General features: G+C 43.0%; 1 protein-coding gene and 1 pseudogene across 1 annotated transcript in view; one reads left to right on the top strand and one right to left on the bottom strand.

The window, feature by feature from the left end:
- LOC122866456 (NACHT, LRR and PYD domains-containing protein 12-like) overlaps window positions 1–18,528 on the bottom strand; it is a 103,342-nt gene that overhangs the window by 31,343 nt on the left and 53,471 nt on the right. The gene's annotated exons all lie outside the window — the stretch shown is intronic.
- LOC122866831 overlaps window positions 237–18,528 on the top strand; it is a 48,406-nt pseudogene continuing 30,114 nt past the window's right edge.

The following is an 18,528-nucleotide window of genomic DNA, read 5'->3' as shown; positions in this document are numbered from 1 at the left end:
AGAACAGTCTCAGAACTGCAGGACAGTCTCAGAACTGCAGAACAGTCTCAGAACAGTCTCAGTACTGCAGAACAGTCTCAGAACTGCCTGCAGAACAGTCTCAGAACTGCAGGACAGTCTCAGAACAGTCTCAGAACTGCAGAACAGTCTCAGAACAGGCTCGGTACTGCAGAACAGTCTCAGTACTGCAGAACAGTCTCAGTACTGCAGAACAGTCTCAGAACTGCAGAGGCAGTGTGGTGTCCTGACTTTCTGACTGGAGATGAGAAGCACTGCGGAGAGGAGAGAGGAGGAGGAGGAGGAGGAGGAGGAGGAGGAGAGGAGCTGCAGGAGGAAGAGGAGGCCGCTGAGACTCCACATGCCTGTAAGTGTCTGTCTGTCTGTCTACCTGTCTCTTTGTCTGTCTGTCTGAAAGGACCGCTGTTTTTAAATCAAGTACTTCGAATCATAAAATGAAGAAAGAACTTCCTGCACACCGAAACTCAGCAGAGCAACTTTAAACGTCTTGACATTCGTTTCAGTGTTTTCTGCAGGTGGAAAAATGAGCAACTTAACGAGCTGCTGTGAAAACCACGTATCTCCACTCACAAACAGCCTGTTTTCAGCGTTGTGACGATGCATTTTCCAGATCATCCAGTAGATTTTCAAATGCTTCATTTTGCTCAAGAAGTGGGAGAATTTCCTCAAACCCGGAAAGAAAAACTTCATCTGAAAAATACAAAACAACCAAATTTGGAGATCCATGGTTTTGTTTGGACACTGACCACAGTGTGAGGAAGTTTCACTTTGGATTCTTTCACACTTCCTGTTTGACACCTACAGAGTGACGCATGGCTTCACCCACAGGCAGCTTCATTCCCAGAGTTTATTAACTGGCGAGAGTCGCTCTCTGATGAAGAATATATTTAAGAGCGATAAAAGAAATGCTGAACGAGAGTTACAGAGGATAGACAGGAAGTGATGTCATGACTCCGGCTCTGTGTGAGGAGCAGGTGGGCGGGGCTAACAGGTGCACCTGCTGTGTGAGAAAAGTCAGACTGGAGCTTTAAAACAGTCGAGTCAGCGTCGCTGCATCTGATTCTCACCAGCCAGCACTGTGATGACGAGGTGAGAGTGAAGCATGAGGGCGCGCACACACATATGCACACATACACATATGCACACACACACACACACACACACACACACACACACACACACACACACACACACACACACACACACACACACACACACACACACATGCGCACACACACACACACACACACAGCAGATGTGATGGTCAGCAGCTCGTGTTGCTGTTGAATGTTAATCTGAATTTCTGATCTTGTGATTGTGAGGGTTTACAGAAATGTATTGTTTCTGGAAGTCTCCTTTCAAAGCGCAGCAGTTTTCTCATTTAGAGACCACAGAAACGATCATGTTGTAATATCTCTGTTGCTGACTGTCGACTGCTGAGCTGTTACAGTTTTTTTTATTCGCTTTGGTACTATTTTCACAAGTAAGGTGTACATTTTCAAAACTCAAAAATCCAAACTGATCACACTTGTAACGCAGCTAGTCATTCTTTCAAAACCTGATGGAATGTTTTCAGTCCACATAATCATTGTTTCAAACACAAGATTATTGTAATATGTAATGGGAACATTTGGTTTAATCACCGAAACACAACAGTATGATCTTCTTTCAGTTTAGTACTTTTAACAATCAGTTCATCCAACAGCAAACAATGCAAGATATATGTTTCAAATCAGCCTTAGAAGTGCTGAAATTAATATGCTACAGTACTATAAAAGACAGATTACACAGTTTCACTTTAGGCAATACACTTACATTACTTACATTTACACAATCTATAATTTCCAAAATATCCAATCCTATGTGTAATCAAGTGAAGGATCAATGAAGACATCCTCTACAATCAATTAGTTTTTATTTTTCAGATATAATTGTAACATAGGTATACTTTCTATTATGTAACATAATGAGAACAAAACATAACATTTAGTGCACACATTACATTCATTCGGATCAAGCCTGTCTTGAGCGTTTGCCCATAGATTCTCATCCACATCACAATGAATGTTATCATAGTTCAAGCACCTTGGAAAAAACCTTTTGGCGTGACGAATCCATGCTTGACATTGGTCAACGCTGATGTCATCACATGCATCGTCCATGGCCTGAAGGAGGGTGGCACGCTCAAGGGGTTGGCGATCATAGACCTTCCACCTCCATGCTGAAAAACATTCCTCAGTAGGGTTGAGGAAAGGAGAGTATGGAGGCAGGTAGAGAGTCATGAATCGAGGATGGGCCTGAAACCATGCTTGAACTACCTCTGCGTGGTGAAAGCTGACATTGTCCCACACATTTACACAGGTGACCCCTTCACCTTGACAGGCCGGCTCAATTTCATTGAGAAACTCAATAAGATGTGCAGCATTGTAGGAGCCAAGTAATGGCCTACGTCCTACGACACCATCTTCAGAGATAGCTGAGCACATGGAGATGTTTCCTCCACGTTGTCCAGGCGCTTGGACGGTGGCCCGTTGGCCGATGATGTTCCGTCCATGGTGACGAGTTTTGGCGAGGTTAAAGCCCGCTTCATCAACAAAAATGTACTTGTGATGGTTCACATCAGCGTCAAGCACCATAACCCTCTAAAAAATATATTTTGGTTAGTTCTTTTCACAGTGTTGTTCCAATATACATATGACGTAAGTGATGCATCAAATAGTAACAGTAATACAATATATAGTGCTGTACCTGAACATACTCAGCCCTTAGTTGTTTCACCTGGTCATTGTTTCTCTCAAAAGGCACCAGGTAAATGTGTTTCATTGATACCTGGTGCCTCTTTAAAAGGCTACTGTTGGTAGGCTGATGGATGCCACATTGGCAAAGGTGCCATTGTTCTCCTCAGTTGCCTGCTTTATTTCTGACAGCCGTATATCATTCCTGGCCCTCATCATTTCCACCACTGCCAACTCTTGCTGGTCGGTCAGCACACGGCCGAGGCCGCCACTGCGGGGTTTTCTGTCAATTCTAAGCATAGAACAGAGTATACTGTCAATAGATCATACTGTACAAATACTGTAACATGTCTGATGAATTTACATGCATTACAGTTTACTTTGAACGTAATAGTATACATCCTCCACACTTACCGGTTTTCTTGGCGAACGGTTCGGATGATTTGGATCAACTACTCTGGCAGCTTCTGCCATAGTCAGGCCTCGGTGCACCACATGATCAACGATGACGGCCCGGACTTCATTAGAGACAACAGTTCTGCCTCCCCCTCTCTCGTGACCAACCCTTTGATGGGCCCCATGCCCACCTCTCTGACGGATCCCTTGTCCACGAGCTCTTCCTATTCCTCGCCGTCTATCCTGCTCCATGTTGAAAGAGATTGCCAGTGTTTAAACCCCCACTTTTATATCTAATGACCAAGTGTGGTTACCCCTATCTGAAATCAATTAGCAATAACGAGTATTCATCATGTGTGGTTTATTTATGTTCGTACAAAAACACATTTTATTTCTGTAGTTCTCAAAATCAATATACTGTTTATTGCTGAAATGAAAATATATAGGTTTACCAAACGGTTCAGTGATTAACCATTAAGATCAGTTGGATTAAGTGTTGGTCAAATGTATTTACGCAAATTAGATGAGAAGCATATCAAAAGTATTGTGAGCATTGCATTGTGAAAGACGATTACTTCATATGAAAGGTATTTCTTTGATGACACACTGATTAGGTGTGGTGAAAAAGTGTGTAATTTCTTGCATTGTACTTTGTCAATTGAACATGTGATTACATGTTTGAAAAAACAGACTTTTTGATGATCTGCTTTGAGTTTTGTACTAACAGTTGTGAGGTTTTACCACATACTTGTGAAAATAGTACCAAAGCGAATAAAAAAAACTGTAATGTTACACACAGCTCGGAGAGACATAGTTTTGTATTTAGTGAACGTAACAGAACAGTTCACGTAGAGAAAACGTTAAACTAACAGAACGATTTGTTATTTCCACCTCTAGATCACTTTGATGACACAAAGTCAAATAAAAATCAAGCATCAATCTCAACAATCAAACAAACTTCCTGTAACTACGGTGAAAGAGGACTTTGTTTCCCAAGAGCTTGTCTTCTCAGGCAGCTCCTCTTTAAGGGATTCCTTAAGTGTAAGACCAAGTGTTTAAGGAGAAAACCTTAAATACTTAGTGAACATCTTAAGGAAAACTTAAGGAGAAGACTTTAGGGAAAATCTTAATGTGAGGTGTTTTGTGCAACCGGCCCCTGCTTATTATATTTCAGTTTATAGTTTATAATATCCGGAGGGAGTAATAACTGCAAAAGTTACGCAGCAACAGCTCAGCATTCAGTGAAATCCTCTTCTTCTCTTCCTCTCTGAGAGTCAGAATGATGCCTCTCACGTCTGTGCGCTAAATATGAAGCTGCAGCCAGCAGCCGGTTAGCTTAGCTTAGCATAAAGACTGGAAACAGGGGGAAACAGCTAGCCCGGCTCCGTCCAAAGGGAACAGAACGCACCTCCCAGCAGCTCGAAAGCTCCCTGATTAACACGTTATATCTGGTTTGTTTAATTCGTACAAAAAAACCTGTTAAAACGACAAGTTGTGGTTTTACTGGGGTTTTATATGGAGGAACTATTTCTTGGCCGGACACGGTGACTTCCTGCAGTCCATGAATGAACACTGCAGCCTGTAGGGGGCAGCAGAAAGACTTTAGACTGTTAAAACAGAGAAGACCCTCCAGCTGCTATCAGCTGATTATAAATCCCAGAGCAGTAAACTGTCGGCTCCCAGGTCAGAGTTCACAGCCTGAGCGATAACACACTTTATGACGCGTCTTCCATCTCCAGCTCTCATGGATCATTAATCCTGATTTTATTTATGGCACACTTAAAACGTTACTGTCCCCTGAAAAGAAATGTGCTTCTGAGGATGAACACAAAATAAAACCACGACATAAAAATATAACGGAAAGTAAAACACATGAAAGACAAACAGAGATCAGCATCATGAACCAGAAACAGGAACTTAGTTTCTCCTCCTGCTGCTTTTGTTAAACTTACAGAGGACTAAACTGTTGTAGTTGTTCATCCTTCTACATACTCTGAACGGTGGCTCTGAAGAAGTCTGAATATCATAAGTCTGTGCAGACGCAGCCTCAGTCTCAGGTTTCCCTCTGATCTAATCTGTCACATTAACGTCATATTTACAGCATGAGAACAGCAACACAGACACCTGAGCTGCTGTCTAATGATTCACCTCCACAAACCACCATAAACTGCTGCTATCAGCCCTCAATCTGACCTCAGAACAGCGTCACGTGTGTGTGTGTGTGTGTGTGTGTGTCCGAGGATCAAACCGACGACGGTTGTGTTTGGGCTTCTACTTGAAATCTACTGTAATCTGTTTTAATCTGTCTGTCGTCCAACAAATAGCCTGAGCCCTGAAGGATGGAAACGTAACAGAGCGGAACAGAATAGTTGCTGCAGATGATGCAGCTGTTTTATGATTTAAGATGGTTAACAGACAGGTTGAAGCAGAACTTTATTAGCTTCAGGAAACCTTTGTGTTGCCCAAATCAACAGACTGAAACAAGGACAGATATTCATATTTTTTATTTACTTTCTGCAAATCAGTTGTATGAATTCTAAATAACTTTAGTCTCAGATTTATATTAATAGAATAAAGAAAATGTAGAATTTCTGTTTAAATGTCAAGTGACATTTACAGGATAATGGAAAATTCAGTAGCACAAGCAGAGAATAGTCATAGTCTGTGAACTGAGTCAGTAATGTTCGTTATACAGCAGTAACATTAGCCATCATAAGCTAATCAGAGAAAATGTCAAAACATGTTGAATTAAATAAACGTTCTGCAGCGTCAAGCTCTTTGTGTGTGTATATGTGTGTATGAATTTGCATTTTTATGGTCATCAAACACAACACTGCAGTTCCTCGATTCTCAGATTGATTGGTTAATCTAGGCGGTGGCCTATCCAGTGAAGGTTTGAAAGCTGTATCTTAGTGGTGCTGGCAGGCTTGCTGTCTGCAGACATTCACCTGCGTGCTATATGATACCGCTGCTAGCTAAAGTCTGCACAACGCCAACGTGGGGAAAATACAAGAAAAGCTATTGGAAGGAGTTGAAGGTGAGCCTGATCTAATACCTGGGGTCACACCTGTTCGTGTTCATACATGAACGTACAGGCGTCTGCCCTGTGTGTGTGTGTGTGTGTGTGTGTGTGCGCGTGTACAGTAAGTGGGTCATGGAAAGCTGATCTCAGACCCCCTCAGGAGACATTTTTGTGATGACAGTTTGCTTCATGATGACTGGTCTGGTCTGTAACCACAGTAACTGGGTCAGAAACTGAACTGAACAGGAACATAGTTTGCTGTTAGCTACTGTGCTAACCATGTGATAACAATGTGTGTGCTGTTAGTTTCTTATGTTATGTCATCACAGTATTTAGTTTCAGTTACTTCACATGTGACGAATACTGAAGCAAGGTTGCTTACACACATATGCAGCTGTGTTCTTCATCCAATTTACTTTGTGTAACTTTTATTTAAAGATATAGTCCTTCAGTTTTAGGTTCTGGTTGATTTGGCCACACCTGTGGTTACTGTGGTAACAGCAGGTGTGGCTTAATACTACAGCAAACAGGATTTGAGCAGCTACTTTGTCAGAAATCCAACAGAAGAGCAGCTGATGTGTCAGTTTACAGTGCGGCCAAACACAATCCTGTGATTTTGCTCTGTACCAACATAATAATAATAATAATAATAATAATAATAATAATAATAATAATAATAAAGGTACAACATTAAGGGTAAAGTCATCAGCAAAGAGAAGTGACTCTGGTGGCAGAGAGAGACAACTAAAGAGACAAATATTTTTCTCAGGAGCTGGAGGACTAAAACACCAGAGATTACTGGACCAATTCATACAAAAAAAGAAAGATTAAAAAACCAGAAACAGTTGTTAAATCTTTTCCTCACTGAAGTGTGTGTGACTGATTTAGCTGCAATATGAACACAACCAGTCAGAGCCGGCAGTATAGACTACGGGCCGAAACGGTGTCGGGCGACTCATACTGAGTCTCTGTGACGTTCATTAACCCCGTCCTGACTCAGTCTGCTCCTCACTGGGGGGCTCTGCTACAGCTGCACAAGTAAAAACAACACAGTGGAAACAATATTTGTAGTAAACTACTTTATCATTCAGCAAATATCAAATGAATAACTGTGTGATTGTTATGCAGGAGGGTCTGACCGTTAGCTGAACGTTAGCTGAACGTCACAGAATCTGGTGTAACAGCGGCAGAAGAAATTTCCACAGTTCCAAGACAATAATCCATTATTTAGGTAAAGTAAATGTAATAGCTACATAGCCTACTCCAAATATTTTACTAATACCAACCTGTCCAAGAGCAGTAACGTGACATCTGAGTCTGCCCTCAGTCCGTCTCAGCGCTCTCCAACGAGGAAAAGCTACAGCTACACCAGTGTTTGTCCTCGCTGTCGATCAAGGACAGAGACTGGAGCAGAGTAGCGAAAAAAATACTAAAAACTATGTTTTTTCCCCCACAGGTATTGAAGCGATAAAACAGTTACGATAAAATACCTTAAAACTGTGAGAATTAAGTTATTTTTAAAGCCAGGCAATAAAACACTGTTTAGGATAAAATATCTTAAAACTGGGGGACTAGGTTAAACTTGCACTACACGCTGTCCCAGGTGCAGTGTCTTTAAAACTGAAGCGATGCCGTACTTAAAGTTAAAACAACGAGAAGCTGAACAGGGTCCCACAGAGTCCGGTGTTGGTGGAAAAGTCTATCAAGTCCATTCCAATAGTGCTTGCCACCAACGTGATCCATTGCCTCTGCCCTCCCAGCACTGGCTACTGGCTACTGGCTAGTAGCCAAGTCCACAGCCAGTGAGCAGATCTTCCTGAATAACGAGCGGCTTCTTCCCAGCCCAGCTCTGCGGTGCATGCGCTTGGTGGGTCCGTTACAAGAAAGACTGGCCAGTGTGCTGTTCACGGATCCATCCACTAGCACACCCGTTGTATCATACAACGGTACTCACAGCTGAGACGATCTGGGAGAGATCGTGAATGAAAGATTCAACAAGGGATTCACCGGCCACCGAGAAAAATGATTTTACCAACTTGGAAAGGAATCAGAACCATGCAGCTGTTTTCTGATGAAGAGCCAGATGTTTCCCTCAGGAGCTGGTGGAGACCAAACCCAGAGCTGACAGAGAAAATACTGGACTGACGTCCATCAGGAGACACAAACACGCCGCCTATAGACTGAGGAGTGGTACTGCAACCGGTGTTCAGTGATAATGTCTGTTATTGATTGGCTCTTTTATGAGATAACTAACTCTCACACAGAGTGTAAAAGAACAGGAAGTAAGGCTGATATGGAGAGAGAGGGGGGGACAGAGGGGAGGGACAGACAGGGGGGACGCAGATGGGGAGGGGAGGGGACAGAGGGGGAGGGGACAGAGGGGGAGGGGAGGGACAGAGGGGGGAGGGACAGAGGGGGGGAGGGACAGAGGGGGAGGGACAGAGACAGAGGGGTAAGAGACAGAGAAAAGTGACAGAAGTGTGCGAGTGTGTCAGAAAGAGAGAGACACACAGGAGTGTGAGCGATCAGTCAACTGATTTATTGGATTATTGATTTCTGGAAACTGAAGAGCAGAAGGTACAGTCATTGTGTGACTGTGTGTGTGTGACTGTGTGTGTGTGACTGTGTGTGTGTGTGTGTGTGTGTGTGTGTGTGTGTGTGTGTGTGTGTGTGTGTGTGTGAGAGACTGTGTGTGTGTTGTAGATCAGAGACCCAGTCTCAGTCTGAATGTTTTTAATGTGTAAACCAGCTGAATCTGGTCCTTACATTTTGCTGCTGTTATATTCATGATTTAGTGTCAGTTTCATCTTTTAAATCTTTTCTTAAAACAGGATTTTATCTGAGAGCGTATCCTGACTTTAATTGGCTCTTTATTTATAAAGATAAGCAGGAATAGCTAATGGATGGATGTCTTTATTGTTCTCCGTTTAATTTGATTTTAGAATGAGTTGATTTTGTGATTTGCTGCCTCGTGTGAAGCACGATGTGACCTGGCTTTAAGAAGAATTCTAGAAACAAAGGTTTAGGACTTTATTAACTTAACTTAAGGTTAAGTCGTGTCTCCTGTCGTGCAACTTCAGAGAACTTTGAGGCCTTAAATTCAGGGATTTATAGCAGCTTGAGTTTAGATTAAGGTGTGTGTAGATTATGATGATTAAGATGTTTCGAAGCTTTTTTTAAAGGGATGTTTGTCTGTGAGTGACTCTGATCATGTGGATCGAAGCTCAGCTGCTGAGCGGACTAAAGGTTTACACTCTGCTGTTTCCGTAGTCTGGTTCAATAATGGAAATATATCACACATACATACAAAACATTACCAACACAATACTTTAAACACCAACATGATTTTCAGTAACAGTGAGATTTCGTAGTTTTGTTTCCACTTGGAGGAAAGACTTAAATCCAGCGGTGGAAAGTCTACGGCCGTGCTCGCTGCCCTGTGAGGCTGTAGTTCTGTCGGCATGCTAACTAAGTAGAACTGCACCTACTGGTTATTTTCACCATTGTTTAATCTGTCAGTTTTAATTCATCAGGTAAAAAATGCCCAGTTGACTTATTCCCTGAACTTGTTTTGTCTGAAACTCAAAGATTTTCAGTTTAACATCATTTAAAGGCGCTGATTATAATCCTAAGCAACATTATGTTCAGTACCGCGGGAGAGTTCAGACGCGTCGTTACTCGTCACGCAGGATGTTAGTTCTGGCTGATGGTTTTATGTTGCAGCCTGTTGAGCGGTGTGTCAACTCACAGCGTGGACGTCAGCTGTTCAGAAGCCCGCGGAGGTGAGCGCAGCGCTACTTCTGAGTATTTCACAACAATAAAACTAAATGTACAGAACAAAGGGCCGTGTCGACCCCCTAACCTCCGGCCTCCGGCCCTCAGGGGAGTGTGAGCAACATTATCAGCAGCTGTGACCTCTGACCTTTAATGTGATTAGAGAATAAGAGCTGATTCAGGAACACGTAGCTGTGAACACATGAAGGAGGCGGTCAGCAGTTTGGTGTCGGTGCGGTCGTGAAGCTTTGTGTCGTCATGGAAACCAAGAAATCCTGCATCGAGTCTAGACCGACAATATCGGAGTTATCGAAGTTATATCGGTATCGGTGTATTGTTATCCAATATTCGCTGATATGAAAACTGTTTTTCAGGTAAATAATGCAGAAAAAAAAAAGTGTGTGGTAATTTATTGGTGTCACTTCAAAGTTTATCAGCAGAGTGCAGAAGGGAGAGAAGAAGAAGCTCTTAGCAACATCAACCCTGAGTCATTTAACTTAAATATTCTTGAATAAAGTTATTTGTTTAAGAAAGCAGCCTTCTGAGGACCTTTGCATAAACGTATCGGTGCACAATCCACCTCGAAAAGCTCCGTTTCCATTCCAGCTCAAGAATCCACTAATCGGTATCAGTCGCAAAAATCCCACATCGGTCGGGCTCTACTCGAGTCTGAAGCAGGTAGTTGGATTAGTTGAGTTTTGTTGTGTTTCTGTGACTCAAACATCAGGACATCACACACACACACACACACACACACACACACACACACTGGCAGAACGACCTCTGACAAACCACCACACAGTAAGTCTGAGTGGAAACGCTGCAGATTTGAAAGAAAAGAGTTGAATCGTCTGTAAAAAATGTTTCCTGGAAAACGGTGTGTTACTTTTATGTTGTGTGTGTTTACATATCACGCTGTTTGGTTTGCTGTTGATGAATGTGTCTGAATAATGACGGATGAGACAGACACCAGATTTATTCTATGTATGGATTCTCTTTATGTTATGTTTGTGGACATTTCCATCGTTGCAAAATCAGATATTTTGGTGGAAATCACATGAAATACGTTGTCAGTGAACATTCACGTTCAGCATCAACAGTTTCGTGAATGTAATTTCTAGCAGACGTTGTTTTCCCTGAACCTGACCGATCCACAGCGTTGTCACATCACCCCAACAGATGTGTTTCTCAGCAGTGATGTGTAACAGCTCTGAAGCCTCAGACAGGTGAATAACGGCGTCAGAACACTTCCAGGTGTGTGTGCAGAGCGCAGTTACGAACATCGTGTTGCGTTGCTTCATGTGGTCCGAGGTCTCAGTGCGAGACTCGTCCGCTGACGGCTGATTTGCAACTTTGGAGACCAAAAACAGTCTGTTTAAATTCTGAACAAACACGACCCACGACTACTGACCAGCCATCCAATCACAGCAGAGCAGGAAGTAACACTGACAGACAACATTGTAATCTTCTGCTCGAACATTTCCATTGCAGTGCTGCGGTCGAACCTGCACGTTTGCTGTCATCGCAGAGCGGAGGAGGAACGTCTGAACTGAATAAATGTCCTTCACTCAGTGAATCAGCTCACTGCTCTCTGCACACACTCTCCCTGCGAGTGTTTTCCGTCACTTTTACACAAAATAAAACATTACACATTATAATCACCGGCCTCCTTCTCAAAACAAGAAGGAAACGATCGACCTCAGATGGTCTGTTAAGGCTTTGAACCGCCTCGATACGCACATCAAAACACTAAATCATCACGCATCGAGCTCATATTCAGCTGTTAGTCTGTTTACATTTTCTCAAACTGACTAATAGTTGAATAACGTTTAATATTATTCGCCACAGTTTGAAACACACGTCTGCTTTAATGTTGGAGTTTTAAAATCTAATCAGCTGATCTCAACACAGTCGGTGTTAAATATAATTCGTCCTCGGTGTTGAGAGAAATCTGATGAAACATGAGAAGAAACTTTGGTTTGGTGGAGCTCAGAGGAAGAAAAGCTGCAGAATGTAAAAGAAACAGCATCACAGCTGAGAGCGACACCAGAGACGTGCGTGTGTGTGTGCGTGGGCGGACACACTCGGTCCAGATCCGAGCCGTCAGTTTCCCATGGCAACCAGAAATATTCAGACTTATGTGAGAGAAACAGAGCGATGATGACTGCGTGAATAAACCCTCATCTCTGCCTCACAGGAACGTTACCGGTGTCTGTGACCTCTGACCTCTGAGCTACAGCATCACGAGGTCGTAGGTCGTAGCGGCGTGTGCTGATTCATCTAAAGCCTTCCAGTCAACGTAAACACCAGCTGAGTGGAAGTTTATTCTGAGATAATTCAAAGTTTCAGTCATTTGATGTGTTTGAGCTCCGGCCTCTGATTGTACATTTAGTCATAATATAAGTTTGAACTAATCAATCACATTTGGAATCTGACAAGTGTTTCCGTAACTTCCTGTACGTTTTGGGAAGCCTTTTGTCACTTCCTGCTGCAGCCGCCTGATCTGAGATGAAGTTCATGTGTTCACGTCAATCGTCACGTCTCTGAGGCCGTTGGAGGAAACCTTCCTGCGATAAACTCTGCCCTTGTTGCTGTCAACGACGTGTAATCTGACGTTCAGAGTTTAGGGATTAGTTAAAGCTGCAAGGATTAATCTGCCGATTAAAATCAGTTTCAAGCTTTTTCCTCTCAGCTGTCTTTCTGACATGAGACAGTGAACTAAATATCTAATAAAACAAGCAGCTTGAATAATCGACTTGGGCTGACGGCATTTTCACGGTTTGCTTATTTTAATCATGAAGATAATCAGCAGATTAATCAATTACTCAGACAGGCAGGCAGGCAGAGTTTGGTTTCAGTCATGTCGTCCTCTCAGCAGATGTTTTGCTGACGTCCGTCACCACCTCTATGTTTACCCCACAAACTCTCCCATGATGCATCATGAGAGGAGGCTCGAGCTCAGCACTTGTGAACCTTCATGTCCCGACTTTCCGCTGCGGTCTGCAGTTTGGACCCTGACAGGTCACAAACGAGTCGAGGTGTAGAGAGAGAGTCAGACTCTCCAACACGTTTACAAATTAACAGATACCTTATATATCTTCAGTCTTTTCCTCTTTAGTTACACATTTAAATTTACGCTTTTGCGTTTAAACTTTTAATTGGATCATTTACACTCAGTGGCCACTTTATTAGGTACACCTGTACACTAATGCAGTCCAACACAGCAGCTCAGCCACGACATCTGTCTTTGTGAGGCTCATATGGTTCAGTTTTTGGTGACATTGTTAGAAAAGCGCAAGTTCAAATTATACATGTTACGTTTTGTCATGCAGGTAACAGACACAGGGGATTGGACCCAAACGCAGACACAGTGGGAGAGCAGGAGCAGCTCAACGATATTTTAATGAAATAACAAAAGGCTTACACTGTTACAGGCAGGCAGCAGTCCAACAAAACAGGTGAGCAATCCACCACAGGCAAAAGGTCCAAAAGAACAAACCGTAATGAGAATCCAGAGCGTCCAGAACAGAAACTGACAAAAACTCAACAAAACTGAGCAATAATCAAAGCACACAGCGGGGAACCCAGGAACCAAGACCAGGAAGCTTAACACAAGACAATGACAAACTGACACTGAACACAGGAAGGACTTAAATACACTCAGTGAAGCGAGACAACGAGACACAGGTGAAAACAATCAAAGCAATCAAAGACAGGAAGTAAAACTCAAGGACACATGAGGGAAGGAAAATATTTCAAAATAAAAACAGGAAATAACTAAACACAAACCTAAAACCATGACAACATGTGAATATATGGTATTCAGTTATATGTTTATTGTGTGTCAACACAAACTTATAATTACAGGCATCATACAAGTCAACTTTATGGCAGAACACATTAGACCGTACAGGTGTACCTAATAAAGTGGACACACTGAAGCTTCTCCATTTCAAATTTCAGGATTTCAAATTTCACTTTTCATTTTTCCATTTCAAAATATCAGTTTCCTTTTTAATGTTTAGATCTTAACAATATAATTTATTTTCCATCTTTGCTTTGAATTTGAATTCTGGGTAAATTAATCCTCCATTCGTGTAGGCCTTCATGTCGAGCATTTTTCTGTTGGTGACATTTTGGGAGGTGTTTAATGCCCATTTATCTGAGAGAAAAACAGAGTTTGGTGCACTGTGTATAACCGCTGTGTGTTTTAATACAGTCTCTCTGTGTCTCTGCAGGACCTGAGTGTGTTTGCGATGCCCTTCCTGGAGGGAGATCCAGGTCGAGCAGAGAAAGACGGCAGCAGGAAGGTAAAACCAAAGGCTTCATTTAAAACTAATTTTATTGTGGCGCGGTGATGACGTCAGCAGCAGGTGACCTGATGACATCCTTCGGCTGATAGCTTTGATCAACACGCAGCTACAAACAGAGAAATCCACAGACTGAAAACGCCAGAAGGTCTGTGAGCTGCGTTCAGTCAAACAGTGACGTTATCATCGCGTGTTCTGTGTGAGATAACGAACGGACATTGTTCTGATAGAAGAAGATGAAGCACTGAGATGTTTCCTCCTCCTGTCTGAACTCACCTGGCAGTTAGTAACAAGTAACAGACCACCGTCTGTGAAGACCATAATGAATTACCTCAAGATTGTGCTAAAGTCTAAACATGCAAATTATTTCAACCAATAAAGGTGATAAACTATAAAGACATAAGACAACTTTCACTGATGAACAGAGCAGCAGTGGTGGAATGTAACTAAGTACATTTAAGTACTGTACTTACGGTACAAGTACTTTACTTGACTATTTCCATTTTATGCAACTTTCTACTTCTGCTCCACATCTCAGAGGCAAATATTGTACTTTTTACTGCACTACATTTGTCTGACAGCTTTAGTTACTTTACAGATTATAGAGTTATTCATCCCCTTTCTGTCCAGTGAAAACCTCGTATCTCCAGGTGTTTGTGATTAGCTGAAGGATGAAGAGTTTCCTTCACGTGCTGAGGAAACTCTCCTCCTCCTGAAGCTGAATAAACTCTTTAACCCCCCCTCGGATCAGCTGGGAAACGCATCGTCACAGAGCTGAAAACCGGCTGTTTCTCTGATACGTGGTTCTCACAGGACGGCGACGCTGCAAACACGTGATGACCTTATAGACCATGATGCATTGCTGCAGATGAAACTACCCAACAGTATATAAAGCAGTTAAAATGAGCTCATCTGCATCTGCAGCAGTAAAATGCAACACACACATTAATGCAGCAGGAATATGAATCCAGAAACATCAGATATAATAAAACACTGACAGGAAGCGTTTTACTGCACAGGGACGACTTTCACTGTCACACTTTAAGTATATTTGGCTGATAGTACTTACTTTTGTAAGTACTTTAGGTACATGTTGCTAATAATACTTCACACTTATACTTCAGTAAGATTTTCATAGAGACAAGGGTGGATATATGAAATATGGGGATAACGTCTCACATGTTCATACAGTCTCTCCTGGAAAACATTCATATTGTCGACCTCAGCTGTCCACATGAAAAGTGACAGAAATCAGAGAGCTGAGAGAGAAGTTCAAACTCCGCCCACTTTCTCACCTCCACATAGCTGACCAATCACTGAGTGAAGTGGGTGTGATGCCAGGTTCAGAGCTCAATCAATGAAACGCTTCATAATGAGTAACTGCTACCTGCTCAGGACGGTTCTATCTTAACTTATAAAGTTGTATCTTACCTGTATGGTGCAACCAGCACCACACGGACAACCCAAAAACATAATGCGGAGGCATAAAAATCATTTACATAATGTAGTGAGACACAAAAACCTGTCTCACTAGCTGGCTTTCATCAAGCCAGCTAGCTGAGACACAAAAACCTGTCTCACTAGCTGGCTTTCATCAAGCCAGCTAGCTGGACCCACATGGACTTACCTGGTCTTTGTTCCCTTGAAGGTCGGCTTTGTTGAAATCGGAGAAATTCGGACGGGAAATTCGCGACGGGAAATGTACGCAATGCAACGTCGAACGGTTTTTGTTGTTTTGTTTTTAGAGTTTTGTTTGAACACACACACACACATTTATCACATACCTTGTGCTGTCTGAGCCGGGGTTTGAGCCCACGTCTCCACGTCGCTGGTCGGCGTCCTTCCCAACTGGACCATCTTCAGCGCTGAGAGTTTCAGACAACCAGAGAAACAAAGTAGATCAGACTGAGGGAGGAACCTGCAGAAGCTTCACCTCCATCAGTCCAGAGAGAGAAATCTTTGGACGGATGGACTCTCTGGCTTTTGAGTTTCTAATCATTTTGTTGTTGAGCTGCTTGTCTCATCATTTACAAGTAAAACAAGATCCACCAGTCCTGTTGGCCCTGATGGTCTAGCGGTTAGGACTCCCGTCTTCCACCCAGGTGGTTTGGGTTCAAGCACAGGTTTTGGAGAAGATTTGTGTCCTTCTTTTTTTTTTATTCCAAGAGATGAAGAAAGATTTGAATCCACAACTTCTCTGTTACCAAACCTACTTCTGAACCAGCGGAGACCAGAACTTTCTGAGCTACATCAGATCAGAAGATAATTACATTTGGAGTTCAGAGAAGCAGAAGAGAAAGAAGATCAGACTGAAGGAAGAATCTGCAGATATTAACCTTCATCAACCTGCAAACTTTACAAAAAGTCCAAACATGATGAGCAGAATGACCTGGATCCTGGAACAGAATGGTAGCTCTAGTGATTGTTGTCTCCTGGGGTCTTCTAGTGGTGAGGGCTTCTGGTTTTCACACAGGAGAACTGGGTTCAAGTCCATGTTTGGGGAGAGATGATCTAACTGTTCATGTTTCCTTTTTAACAAAGGATGAAAAGAGGATTTGAATCCACAACTCCTCTGTTCTGACCACCAGACCATATGAGACAACAAAGAGCAGCATTTCCATGCTATGCCAACATTGAACTTTGTTCTTTTAAGTTTTAATATAGTTTTTTTTGTCTTGAGTTCTCATCTGACCTCCACATCAAACTATCAGAGGCTGTGGGTCCAAATCCTGTCTTGGGCGCAATTTTTCTTAAATAGCAGTTCTGGTTCAGAAGCAGGTTTGAGAACAGAGGAGTTGTGGATTCAAATCCGCTTTTCATCCTTTGTTAAAAAGGAAACATGAACAGTTAGATGATCTCTTCCCAAACATGGACTTGAACCCAGTTCTCCTGTGTGAAACCCAGACGTCTTCACCACTAGACCATTTGACCCAACAGGAAGCAGAGAGCTTCCACAATCTGTTGACTGTTGATTCCCGCATGAGCCTGCACATCACTGACAGCTCCCACCAGGGTCCACATGGAAGCTTTTAGCTACAGCCGGTGCAGTAATAGACCTGATCCAGGATCCAGGTCATTCTGCTCATCATGTTTGGACTTTTTGTAAAGTTTGCAGGCTGATGGAGGTTAATTTCTGCAGATTCTTCCTTCAGTCTGATCTTCTTTCTCTTCTGAACTCCAAATGTAATTATCTTCTGATCTGATGTAGCTCAGAAAGTTCTGGTCTCCGCTGGTTCAGAAGTAGGTTTGGTAACAGAGAAGTTGTGGATTCAAATCTTTCTTCATCTCTTGGAATAAAAAAAAAAAAAGAAGGATACAAATCTTCTCCAAAACCTGTGCTTGAACCCAAACCACCTGGGTGGAAGACTGGAGTCCTAACCACTAGACCATCAGGGCCAACAGGACTGATGGATCTTGTTTTACTTGTAAATGATGAGACAAGCAGCTCAACAACAAAATGATTAGAAACTCAAAAGCCAGAGAGTCCATCCGTCCAAAGATTTCTCTCTCTGGACTGATGGAGGTGAAGCTTCTGCAGGTTCCTCCCTCAGTCTGATCTACTTTGTCTCTCTGGTTGTCTGAAACTCTCAGCGCTGAAGATGGTCCAGTTGGGAAGGACGCCGACCAGCGACGTGGAGACGTGGGCTCAAACCCCGGCTCAGACAGCACAAGGTATGTGATAAATGTGTGTGTGTTCAAACAAAAACAAAACTCGAAAAACAAAACAAAACAACAAAAACCGTTCGACGTTGCGTTGCGTACATTTCCCGTTGCGAATTTCCCGTCCGAATTTCTCCGATTTCAACAAAGCCAACCTTCAAGGGAACAAAGACCAGGTAAGTCTATGTTGGTCCAGCTAGCTGGCTTGATGAAAGCCAGCTAGTGAGACAGGTTTTTTGTGTCTTTTATGTGTCTTTTATGCCTCCGCATTATGTTTTTAAGTTGTCCGTGTGGTGCTGGTTGCACCATACAGGTAAGATAAATGTCTCGCTACATTATGTTAAACGTGACGCGACTTGAACAGCAGCTAACCCGCAGCTGCTTTGGGTCCTCTTGTCCTGCAGGGGGAGGCTCCCTGCCGCTCTGCCAGCCCCACCAGGAGCTTCTTCCATCGGGCTCCATTCAGCCGGCCCTCCAGCCCCCGCTCCGCTCCGCCCAGGACCTCCAGCTCCAAGATGAGTCCCAGCTCCCCCAAAACCATCTTCCCCTTCCAGGCTGGACCCCCCCAGCAGGACTCACCACCCAAGTCTCCACGCAGGTACACACACCTGAC

The sequence above is a fragment of the Siniperca chuatsi genome, linkage group LG19, assembly GCF_020085105.1.
Source record: "Siniperca chuatsi isolate FFG_IHB_CAS linkage group LG19, ASM2008510v1, whole genome shotgun sequence".
Lineage (NCBI taxonomy): Eukaryota > Metazoa > Chordata > Actinopteri > Centrarchiformes > Sinipercidae > Siniperca > Siniperca chuatsi.
This window is presented reverse-complemented; position numbering and strand designations above follow the sequence as displayed.